This window comes from Camelus dromedarius, chromosome 2 (assembly GCF_036321535.1).
Source record: "Camelus dromedarius isolate mCamDro1 chromosome 2, mCamDro1.pat, whole genome shotgun sequence".
Classification (NCBI taxonomy): domain Eukaryota; kingdom Metazoa; phylum Chordata; class Mammalia; order Artiodactyla; family Camelidae; genus Camelus; species Camelus dromedarius.
Genome location: NC_087437.1, coordinates 116245477 through 116257569, shown reverse-complemented (window position 1 = coordinate 116257569; position 12093 = coordinate 116245477). Strand labels below are relative to the sequence as shown.

Here is a 12093-nt window from a genome sequence, read left to right as displayed (position 1 = left end):
GTTAACGTTGATGTTGTCTCTATGTATTTTTCACGGAGAAGAATGAAGGAACTCAACAAACAATTGCAAAGGTAACTTCCGATTCAATCCGCATTGAGAAGAGCAGTCATTTCTAGAAGGAAGCCCAGTCAGCCCGCTGTGCCAAAGCTAAGCTCTCATTCACTGAAGTCTGAGCAGCTACAGGCATAGAATCCCTTTTAAAAGTTGAAAAATTTCAAAAAGCTGCTTGAAGATTTTGGAAGGGTAGTAACCTAGACTCTGGAATTTTGAGTTTCCTTATAAAGCAAATTTTTAAAAAGCAGAATTGTATAAAAAGGGAATTAGGTCCCCAGGGAGGAAAGGAGGATTGCTTTTTGGTCATTTTGAGAATGCTCGTTCCCTCCTGACTCCTAGAAGCAGAAGTGGCTTCCCCACGCTTTCAAAAAGTCTGTTCATTTCACTTTTCAGTTTTATTCTTGTGGGGAGGAATTTCTCAAGTTAGCAAATGAGAAACTAAGAAGTGAGGTAACATGTGGAGGATCACACAGCCCAGAAGTGAGGACTCCAACCCAGGGCTTCCATTTCCAAGTCCAAGCTTTTCTTCACCAGCTACCTTAAGGGAGAGCCTTGTGTTGCTCCTGGGGGTGGGGGGTGATGGTGGGGAATCGGTGGGGGAGGGTGGGGACCCGGAGTGGGGAGAGAAGGGACCAACCTCTGCTGATTACTCCCCATACACCCCACAATATACGCTGAGGCTCTGACGGTCGATGCCCCTCCCCTAAAGGAGTTTGCACACCTGAAATTCACATCCAGGAATGACAACTCCCAAGTCCAAAGTCTCTTTTCCAGAGACCAGCCTGCCGCTCTTCACAGAATGACCCTCTGTGTGTCAGTTTCCACGATCACTTGCCACGGGGCTTTTCCTCACTCCTCGCCCATCTTTTCTTCCCTAGGGCTCCAAGAGCACTTATCAGATAACCGAACTTCCTGTCCAGCAGTTCGCAAAATATTACCCATTTGACTTTTGCTAAGGAATTAAGGCTGTGACTTTTGAGTCCACCTCCATATTTTTCAGAAGTGCTATAATACCATACCTTAGGTTTCGCTGAAGTTTTGCTTAATCCCAGAACAGCACTGAAAAGGCAGAAGACAGCCCAGCAAAACAAACTTTAAACCGCAGCTTCAAAGCCAGCAGCAACGAACAGTTCTGAGGGACCTGGCGTTGCCTGCCGTCTCCCTAGACTATCTGTCAGATCCTGTTTGTGTTCAAAAGGATGCCGATCTTGTAAAAGAGTAAACTTGAAAAGTCTTGCTTTAATCATGGCAGCAATTAGCAAGTTTGGACACTGAATTATCTTTCCCTTTGCGTTGGAAACACAGTCAAGAATGGACTTGTGCTTGATCCAGGACGTCTCAGACGACTGATTCACATAATTCACAAAAGCCAGGTATTCATCTGAAGGGGCCCGGCTTGCTGGAATCTTCCCTCAGAGTCGTGTGCAACCACCCTCTGAGTTGAGCATACACTTTTAAAATCATGACAGATGTTAATTTAGTGAATGGCTTGATTGATTTTTAAGGAGGAAAGGGAATGGGTTAGCCAGGCTTGGAACAGGGAATAGAGGAAAAGACACTCATGACACTGCCAGGTTCAGAGGGAGCCACCCTCCAGGCTTCTGAGACTGATGCGCCAGCCGAACCATAATCTCCCAATTCCTCTGATTTTCTAACTGGAGTGTGCATGGCAAGGGGGCCACCAAGCCCTCCTTCACCATCTTTTCTTGTTGGCACCTTCAGCCTCTCCGCTGCTTCTCACCTTCAGCTCCCAAAATTGCTTCTCCTGATCTCAGATGTGTGAGTCAAGGCGGGGATTCGTAGCAGTGTCTTCGGAAAGTTCCTAATGCCTGTTGCTACTGGGTCAGAGACCTTTTGGTCTTCCAGCTGCTGCTCTGATGATTCATTTTCTTTCCACTTGGTGGACTTTTCCTCTTCACCACCCCCTGCCCTCAGTTATGTTCCCAGGGTCTGATACTCATCCTCTGCTATTTCTCTTTATCCTCTTTCAGCATCCTCCACCACCCCCTCTTGACCACTCCCAGTCCCATTTCTTTACCTCTCACCAACAGAACCTCCTTGGAGATTCCATCTGTGTTTCTGACATCCCCTGGGACACCCCCCCCCCCCCCACCTAGAGAAATGCTCAGAATGGACAGGTCCAAAACATCACCACCATTATCCTCCCTCCATCCAGCTACTTCTCCTGATTTTTGGTTCCAAACGACGGCACCCTCGTTCTCCCACATGGCCGCCTTGAAACTCCTTCCCTCCTGCCTCATCTAGCGCGAGCCCAGAGCTGCTCCCTTCTTACGCATCTCTGTGTGTGTCCTCCTTTGCCTTTCTGTGGCCACTGCCCTCCTCCGAGTCTGTATTCCTTATACCCAGCCTCTCAGAATCCCCCTCTGACAAGTCACTGCCGGATACATGTGCTCAAGTGCATCTCAGTCCAAACCTGCAGTGACTCCTCGTGGCTTGTCAACCCGAACCCCAAACAGCCCTTTCAACCAGCCTGCCCTCCACTCTCAGTTCCTGGGGCACAAAACTTAAAGATCTAGCTTCTAGAGACCAACAGCCTCACTACAAAGCCCAGGCTCCCTCCTGAAACCTGTGACCATCAGCAAGTGGCTGCCCCTCCCCAGCCCGCTCTCCTTATCCCTCAAGCAAGGCTCATAATAAAGCCCACTGGGCAGGCGCTGGCTGTGAGAACAGAGATGCACCTGGAATGGCGTGGCCTTTGGTGGGCCCTGGGCTGTGTCTGCATCGCCAGCATCATCTCGATTCTTGTCACTCCCACTCCTTCCCTGACATAGACTCAACTCCTTTGCACCTCACAGGCCTTGCTACACTTGCCTCTGGGTGCACCTTTGTGCCTACTGGTCTCCTGACCTCCGGTGGCTTCTCCTCCCACCCTGACCTTCGAAGTCCTATTTGTTCTCCAGGGCTCTCTGCCTTTCCCGACTGCCCCAGGTGGGTCTGGTCTTTCCCTCTTTGACTCTCTAGCCCTTCATTACGGATGCATGCCGTTCTTGTCACAGTCTGCCCGGCACTGCAGCCCTTTGTGCGCTTGGAGTAAATTTTTCCTTTTTAAATTATTTCTCCGCCTCCACTCCCGTCCACACTTCCTCCCAACAGTGGAATGGAGGATGAGGTCAAAAGCTAAGTCTCTTTCACTCACAGCTTCTCAGCCACCCAGCCTCCTGCAGAGCAAGCTACCAGACACCTGCACTGGGTGGAGATAACCGAGGGGCGGAGCCTAACTAGCCAGAAATCCTGATAGGAGTTGATGAACGAACCCATGAAATACACGTTTTCACCAACTGTGGCGCTGGGAGGTCACAGATCGTTTCTTCAGATACTGAAAACTCAACAACATGCCCTTCAAAGAGCCCCGCTTAGAGAACATGCCCAGGATACTGGACTAGACAGGTTAACATCCATAATTATAAAATGTATGTTTAAATATACGTATCTTCATGCAGCCTGAGACTCTGAAACACGATGTACTGGCACTGGCCACTCCCAGGTGGAATGATACACATTTGATTGTAATCACAGGAAGTGGCTCTTAAAAGTTTTAGCCCGATAATATTTCATCTTCAAAACGGGCAAATCTGAGAAAATTCTCTTCATCTTAAAATTTAAAACACATTGAAAGCCAAGTACCCTTCCTGCCATAGGTATGCTAACACAGACCGTGTCTAAGCATAGCATTTGAAGGAGACTGAAGTGTTGCGAATTCCCTGATCTCCTGGATGGGTCACGCCATGGAGCAGATCACCCTTTCCACACCAAGACTGCAGTACATTTTTCCTCTCCTTTCTTTCCCTTATTTTCTTCTCCAGGGTCAAACTTTCAGTCCACAGAGAACCCCACTGGCTCTGCATCCGCTTTTCTGTTTGACTTCAATTTTATTCTTTCCAAAATACCCCACATGTTTCCTATCTTCCCTCCATGGGGTTCACACAGCTACTGTATTGTAGGTACTTGATGCTCTGTTTCTTCTCACTCATAAAAATATGTCTTTCCCTTTAATAACTCCCTTGAAACAATTCTAACTCTGTCTCTTTGTAATGGTCATCAAAGGAGAAAATGCACTATTTGGGAGTTTTCAGATACACATGTTTTCACAATACTTTAGATTACAAAGTTCTGTGCTCTGTGTTTGTGGGATGGGATGGATGTAGGTTATGGTTCAACTGAAGATGTAATTACAGCAAAAATTGTGCCTTCGTGTCAAGGCCTGTTGATTCAACAAGCATTGCCTGAAGAATTATTCGGGCCAAGCTCTGGAAGCACAGAGGGAGGATCAGGTAGAATCTCCCTTGACACTCAGCTTACAACCCAGCTGGGGAGAGAGACAAGTGGACAGGCCATTTCAAAGAAGGACCAAGCGGGACGGACCAGCTACAAGCGGGAGCGGGAGGGAAGTCTACCCAAGCCTCCCGACCCAAACCTGGTGGCTCATAGGTGGTTCCTTGGTGCTGATGCTAAGCCTGAGCCTAAGTCAATGGAGAAAGTTTGCCATCTCACTTACAGATCCTTGAATTATAGACACAGTGAGGACAAGACAAAAGAAAGAAATTTTCAGAGGCAGAATCCCAATGCTGTTTCAAAAGAATTATAAAATACAGTGCATGTATAACTAGATTCAAAGAGTGCCTCGTTGATTTCCAGTGTCAAATGTGAAGCATATTTAAAACCTATCTCTAATTCTGAAGTCACACACAAGGTTCTGCCACTGTGGGTCTGTGTACATTTAGTTTGTGGTTTTTAAAAACAGATAAAAACTGATATAAGTAAATGATTTAATCCACTTACTTCTTTGAGGCTTACTCTCATTTTTCTTTTCCATCTACTTTTAATTCAAGTCATATTTGTGGGAGGGTATGTGGATGTGTCTTTGTAAATGTACATGAATCCTTTGGGGAATAAAAGGTACATAAAGAAACAAAGAGACAAAAAGTAAATAAATTATTTGTGGCTGACTGTGGCTGACTGTGGCTGACTTTGCCTGACTACTTTGCAGTCCCAAGGGCTGGCCAGTCACCTGCAGGTCCTAAAAGTACATCTCGCAGCCAAGTGGCATATGAAACTCAGAACACGTTCTTTCTTTGAGTACATGAAAACTTTCCACCCTACACCGATCATGGTCAGCAAAAGTGTCCCCAGTAGGTTGCATGACACTCTAGTCAGAGGAGTGAATAATAGTTGGACGGAGGTGGAGGGAGGTGGGAGACAGTTCTGTAGTCCAGAATGGTTAAACAATTTGGAAGTCAAAGTTAAAGGATGCCTTTGCTGCTGGATTTCTTAGACTTTTTAATATAATAATAATGATAACTGGGAATTTCCAAGTGGGAACTATAGACTCTGACGGAGTTCCCAAACCTATCCGAGTATAGACCTTCATATCCCTTGCAGGGCAAGAATTGCACAGAACTCCCTTCAGGACTCACTGCTGGCCAGCGGGACTTCCCAGGAGAGATGCTGCTTTACTGTTAAACTTGATTGTGTTTCAGGATGCTCCTTCCAGCCTTCTGGCTAGGGGATTCGTCCTGCCCCGAGACCTCTAAGGCAAGAAGCGTAGGGCCAGCTTCTAAGGGGGCTCCCCCCAATTCCCAGGGGACTGGGTTATGAAGGCACTGGAGTGGAGCCCTCACTGTTCTCACCTCCCCAAGGCAGCAGGGGTCAGGTGGGTCGTGGTGCCAGGAGCTGCAACCCTGAGTGTTTCTTGATCAGGTTATCACAGTATCCGTGTCCATGAGAACTGAGTCACATGACATGCTACCCACCTAATTTGCTAAAGAGTGATGCTAAGATCAATGTCACTATAGCAACCCTGTCTAGAAGGCAATTTTGGGGACACTTAATCTTCAGTATAGACCTGAGGCAGAAATTATAGATTTGAAATTTATTAAACAAGACAAGATATCAAAAGTAAAGCACCACTGTATTGTGACATTGTTGGCATTGGAATATTCCATCTGTATCTGCACAGTCAGTTTCATTATTAACGTTATGGCTAAACACACACCCACATTGCCTTTGTCACTTGCACATGTATGTCTGCATGTAACGTAGCTCACTGTCTGTTTATACATACATTCTTTCCATGGACTTTTGAGACTAGGCAGAAGACAGGGTGGGCTCTCACTCCTTGCATTTAGGGGGTTCTTGACAAAGGAGCCAAGTGTCCCCCAAGAGCCCATATATTTTCTTTCACTTGTGACAGGTGTGTGGGGTGGGGTTGGCAGGAAGCGTAGAGGCGACGTCAGGTTACATGATATTTCAAAGCAAATGATAAATGTCTCAACGTTGCTCCTCAAAGGTAGGGCTAGACAAAGGGGTAACTGAGGAAGTAAGAAAGCCAGATTCATTTGGGGAACAACCTTGCATTCTTTGGCAAAGAAGATGAGGATGAGCAAGATATCCCTCTGCGAATATTTGAAGCCCTAAACATCGCTGAGCAAGAGCGTGATTCAGCCTGGAAGGTGTGGGTTTCGCAAGCATTCACGCTGAGAAATGACACTGATAACTGCTATTGGAACTGGAAGCAGGATTCGTAGAAACAGAAGGGGCTGTCCCTTGCCAGACATGTAGATATTTCACTGGACAAACCCTCAAGTCTGTTAAAAGAGAAGGGTGTTCCTGATGCTTTAATATCTGTCTAGGTTCTAGGCTCGCAATTAGCAGGATGTTCTTTGGGTTTTAACTTGAGGGCTTTTCAAATGGAAAAAGGGCACCATGAGTTCCAGTTCCCACATCCTCTGCTGTAGGGAAAACAGAGTTTGGATAGCATCTTACCCTTGGGTTTGGTAACGACCTAAAGTTTCGACCATGGTACAAGGATCTGCCTTTCACGACAATCTGCCCGTGAAACGAGAAACGTTCTAGGCATCTCTCAGATCAGTTTCCATATGTCACCGATCATTAGATGTGTATAAACATGATGATTTGATATTTTCGCTTATCATTTTTCAGAGTTACTTAGAGGGCAGCCAGCAGCTAATTTACATAAATTAATAAAACATTCCTTCAGGAAACAAGTATTGAGCCTTTATTACCTATGACACAGAGTGGATTTCTCATGAAGTTAATGGAATGCAAGCTTCAGGGCTCCTCCCTTGCCCCAGCCCTTTCCAAATTTTGTACTTAATTTTATAGTCATCCTTTCAATCATTCCTTTCCCTTAAAGAGGGCCCTTAAAATTGTAGCATCTTCAAGCTTTGTAAAATATTGATCAGCCTCTGGTCCCGGCACTGGAGAAAACTCACAAGAAGTTCATAGCGATCAGCTCCCGACCTGGGCAACAAGGACTGAAATAGCATGTGGCTTGAAACCCAAATCTGGCCACCTGGGTCCTCAAAACAGCCTGGGAACTGGATCCTTTTCTGCAGTGTTCCTCCTCTGAGCCATTCCTTTGTATTCCGACGGTCCTGATGGTGACTCTGAGGATGGGTGGGATTCGTCATCCCAGGGACACAGTCAGACCCTGAGGTCATTTCCCTGAACCTGGAACCCTAAATGTGGGCATAAGCAGCCAGTGCAGCCCCCTGGTTACAGACCAGCCCCCTCCACCACACCACAGGAAGGAACGGCTTGCTGTGTTTAATGTGGATCAATACACTTCTAGCTTCCTCTGAGCCTGAGCTGCAGGGTCACAGGGAAGAACAAAACAAAACTGTGCTCATTCTGTTGCTGATTCTTTCCAGCATCCCCTCTAGGTCCTCAGCCCCCAGGTAGCACTGACGCTGCCTTCTCTTTCACTGTTTCCTACGGATGGGAGTGTTCTGGTGCCACAGACCACCCGCTTGTCCTTATGTATCTTCTGATGCCGTGAACCTGATCAGGCAACCCAAGTTTATCTCCATCTCATAACTAATGTGTCTAGAGTTCTGTGCTGGAGGATTTTAGGTCCGGAAGCACAGACTGTGTTCTGGAGTTAGGCCATGTGTGAACGTCTAGAATCAAACTGGATTGCAGTGACTGTTGGCTGATGGAGCCCTTCATCAGGTGATGCATGATATCAATCGAAGGGAAGGTAAGTGTGCAGACTCCTCACAAGCGCCAACCTCTATCAGAAGAGCAAAAATGGTTTTTGGCTGAAAAGCCCTGGGAATATGGTTGAACTTTCTATGTGGACTCCAGCTGCACTGTGAGGAGTTGCCCACATCACTGTCCGCATCAGCCCACTGAGCATTCTGCCGGCCGGGGGAAGGGGTGGGCAGCCATTTCTCAGTCTCCCCTTTCTGGCTTTGCCTTTTATCAGGAATGCCCACATGCTCATTTTTTCCCCTTTTCTCCCAACAAAGTAACACTGAGCAAATAAAACTTCTTTCCTGGAACTTTTGCTTTTAGATTGTAAGTTATTCTCTCTTCCTTTGTGCCCTCAATTCTCCCTTCCAAGGTGAGGAAGCAGGCTGCCCTTGGTTCCTTTAATTGTCGGAGGGTTTGACTACTTCTGGCCACACTGCACTCTCCCCATTTCTAAAACTGGTGGCAGAAAACCACCAGAGTGGCAGCAGAGAGCCAGGTGTGTTGAGTCAGATCTGCCTCCTCCGTGACGCTGCACCCTTGAGGGGCACAGGGCAAGTGCAGTTAGCTCCTCTGCTCTGCTCCTACGCAGCCCGGCCGCTCCAACTGCGCCCAAGCCCCCTCCCCAGGTGTGTCTACAAGTCACAGGTGAAGGGCTGGAGAGAGGACGGGGGGTCATAACCTCGGTCTGCCGTGCAACTTCACTTACCCATTAGCAAGCACCACACTCTGCTCGGCCAGCATAAGCTAACGTTAACTCTTGCCATGGCTTTTGAACTCTTTCTGGAGCAGAATTATGTTTATTGAAAAGAAGGGTTGATACTACATATAAAATAGATAAACAACAAGTTTCTGCTCTGTAGTGCAGGGAACTATACTCAATATCTCGTAGTAACCTATAATGAAAAAGCATATGAGGAGGAATGTGTGTGTGTATATGTATGACTGAAACACTGTGCTGCACACCAGAAGCTGACACAACATTGTAAACTGACTGTACTTCAATTTAAAAAAAAATTTTAAGTTAAAAAAAGAAGCGCTGACACAGCACCTTTGGAGACACCTGATGTGCCCCAGCGCGAAGCACCGGCGTTGCCGCAGAGGGAGGGGCGGCTGGGTTGCTTGCAGCGAAGCGGCTGAAGGAAGTGGTCAGGGAACTCACGTGCCTCCAGCAGTCCTCGGCAACTCTGCCACGCTCACGGCTGACCCTGGGGACTCTTGTGCCGGTTCTAAGATTCTGCTGTGTCCACCAGCCAAAGAAATACTCGACCATCAGCTCTGGACCCTGAAGCAGTGGGAGGAAGGACGTTGGTGGGCCGCCCCATGTCTCTGACATGAGAGGAGGTGCGGCAGGAAAGGTGTCAGGTGCTTGACATTGAGTGATTCGGCCTGAAAAAGTTTGCCTCTATTTGGTGCCTAAAGCCACACATTGGTGGTTCTTCTTGTATGAAGCATGCTGTCGTTCAGGTGTATAATTACACAGGCACATCCCAAAACAAGAAAGTTCAGCCCTTCCATGGTTTCTCCCACGCTAAGGCAGAGCAAGAGAGTGCAGGGAGCCAGCGGACCTGCTTTTGTTGGCTCCCCGGGGCTGCTGGCAGCGGGGAGCCTCGGGTCTCCCCCCCCCCCAAACACGGGCTGTCTGCACCGGCTGGAAGTGTGGGGAGGGGAAGTTGGGGAAACAGCTCTTTCTGTAAAACGACCACAACTGTTGGTGGGAGGAAGGAGTGCTGAGAGGGTGGGAGGGATTTTTAAAAATGTGTTTTCCTTAAGCAACCAGAATCACACAAATCAGCTGTCTCCTTCTCTAACCCCTCCAAACTCCTTGTGCATTTACTTAACTCGGTGAGGACCTGTCAGCTCCGTTACTTGCTTAGCATTTCTGAGATCCGGCTACTGGCGACTTGGTGACGCTTTTCTGCCTTCCAAACTTTTGCGGAGACTTGTCTTACAACCTCTGGGTTGCCCCCTGCGTGGTCATTTATTATACTGATGACTAGGGAAGGAGGAAAATGGCTAAAAAGTACAAGCGCCAAGGGGAGCTGTGTGTAAGGTAAGAGCTTACTTGTTCGAGCAGAAATCTCCTGATACTTAGCTTTCATAAAATGATGGCATTTCAAAACACACGGTCTCTGTATTTGACTCTTTGGATTTTTAGGACAATTTTAAATTGAGAGAACTTATTACCTAAGGCTATTGTTGATCATTACGTATTTGTTTAAATGTTTATGAGAGAAGGAAAAAAAGGGGTAGGATCTGGGATTGACAATTGTGTGTGTGTGTGATTCTGAGGTTTCAGAAAAGGAACTTTAAGAATCACTTGTGATTTTTTTTTTCAAAATCCTTCCTTTAAGGTAAAAACAAAAAAGGAAGATTAAGATATCTTCTGATCAGAAGAGATAAACTGAAATGTGTGAATGAAATGGGACAAATTTTGGTCTTTAATTTTGCCAAGTTGAATGCTGCCTTGGTTGTAATTTTCCTAACTGGTGACTTAAAGAAATCATGAGGTCAAGAGACCTCTGTTGAACAACACATTCTTATGCCCTTCAGGCAGCTAAACACGGAAGTGCAGAGAGGAGATTAAAAAAAAAAAAAAAAAAAAAAAAAAAACTAGCTTCACAGGAACAACGTGGAAATTTCACCCAGTATAACATTTATTAGCTGAGAACAGTCTAGACTCCCATGAAATTATACACAGGGTATAAAACCCATTATCCATAGGTTGGGAACCATGTTCCTAATGTTTCCAAAGTCAGAATTGTTTACATTCCTTATACCTACCACGGAAAACTTACATAACTCTTTTTTCTCATAAGGATAGGTAACAGATTTTAAAATATTCTGGTGAGGTTTCGCCTGACGCCAGCCTAAACTGATTTCTCCACTGACAGGGAAGTACGTGCCGAAGGACGACCCCCCCCCCCAACTATATAATCACTGAAAATCAATAACAAACTTGCTCTCACAGACACTAGGAGGAAAAACACTTGTAAAGAGAAGGCAGAGCAATTCTTTCTCTCCATCTAGATCTCTTACACCCACAGCAAACAAGACAACATCTGGATATTGTTTTACAGGCACGAATAAAGCCCCCCACCTTTTTTTTTTCCTGCCCCATCATTAAGTAAAAACCCGTTTTCCACAGGCAAACAGCACTTGTAAATCCCCCAGATAAGCTTGGACGTCTTGAATGATTTAAGTCAGTTTTAAAAGGATCACAGGCTTTTCATTACCTTTTCGAAGTCAAGTTTTTCCGCGGTGTCTCCAGCAGGCAGCCTGCTCGGTACTGACAGAAGCCTGTACCTCTTACCTGGGAGGAGGGATGAATGCAGACGCCTGGCTGGATGGGAAGTTGGGACAAGGAAGGCGAGGGGACGAGCCGTCCACGCAGGTTGCCTTGGGAGGGACAGGTCTCTAAGTTTCTCTCAGAATGAAGAAAACACTCTCGCAGTTTGCTGTCAGTCAAAAACAAGTTGGTACAAGCTTGGGTAGGATTTACCTGAAGGGACTGAAAGAGAGAAAGGAAGAGATTGGGAGAGATTGAGTGGAGGGAGGGAGGGCCGGGGAAGGAGGGAGGGAGGGAAGGAGAGAAAGTGAGAGAGGGAGAGAGAGACAGAGAGAGACAGAGAGAGAGAGAGAAATCTGAGAAAGGAGGCCACGATGTCAGCAGTGTGTCTTAAGGGAATCCACAGACCCACGACAGATTCTAATGGACACCCAGTCCCGAGTCCTCCAAACACCTGTATAAAAGAAAGCTAATGCCCGTTTAAAGGACGCTAGTTAATCTTTAAGAAACTCTGGTCACTCTTATCAAAGCCCTTTTTTTAAGGCCCTTTGCGGAAATAAACTATAAATAAATAACCAGATTATCTTTTCTGACAAGCCCTCCTTTACCCCTGTTCTCTCCTCTCCCCCCTCCACTCCAAATGAATATTAACAAAAGCCCCTCCTCTCGGGAAGATCGGAATGAACCCATCCAGATCATACACGTGCCAAACCTGTGTATAAACAGAGGGACACTGT

General features: G+C 46.6%; 1 protein-coding gene across 9 annotated transcripts in view; it reads right to left on the bottom strand.

Moving 5' to 3' along the window:
- Positions 1-11836, bottom strand: part of KCNJ15 (potassium inwardly rectifying channel subfamily J member 15) — a 47154-nt gene extending 35318 nt beyond the window's left edge. For 3 of the 9 annotated variants that reach the window (XM_010998945.3, XM_064475935.1, XM_010998954.3), the window contains exons 1-2: positions 11304-11832; positions 9230-9352 (exon numbers count right to left, since the gene is read on the bottom strand). The gene's annotated coding sequence lies outside the window, so the exon portion shown is untranslated. The other 6 variants (XM_064475929.1, XR_010376713.1, XM_010998949.3 and 3 more) reach the window with 6 other exon arrangements.
- Between the last annotated feature and the right edge of the window lie 257 nt (positions 11837-12093).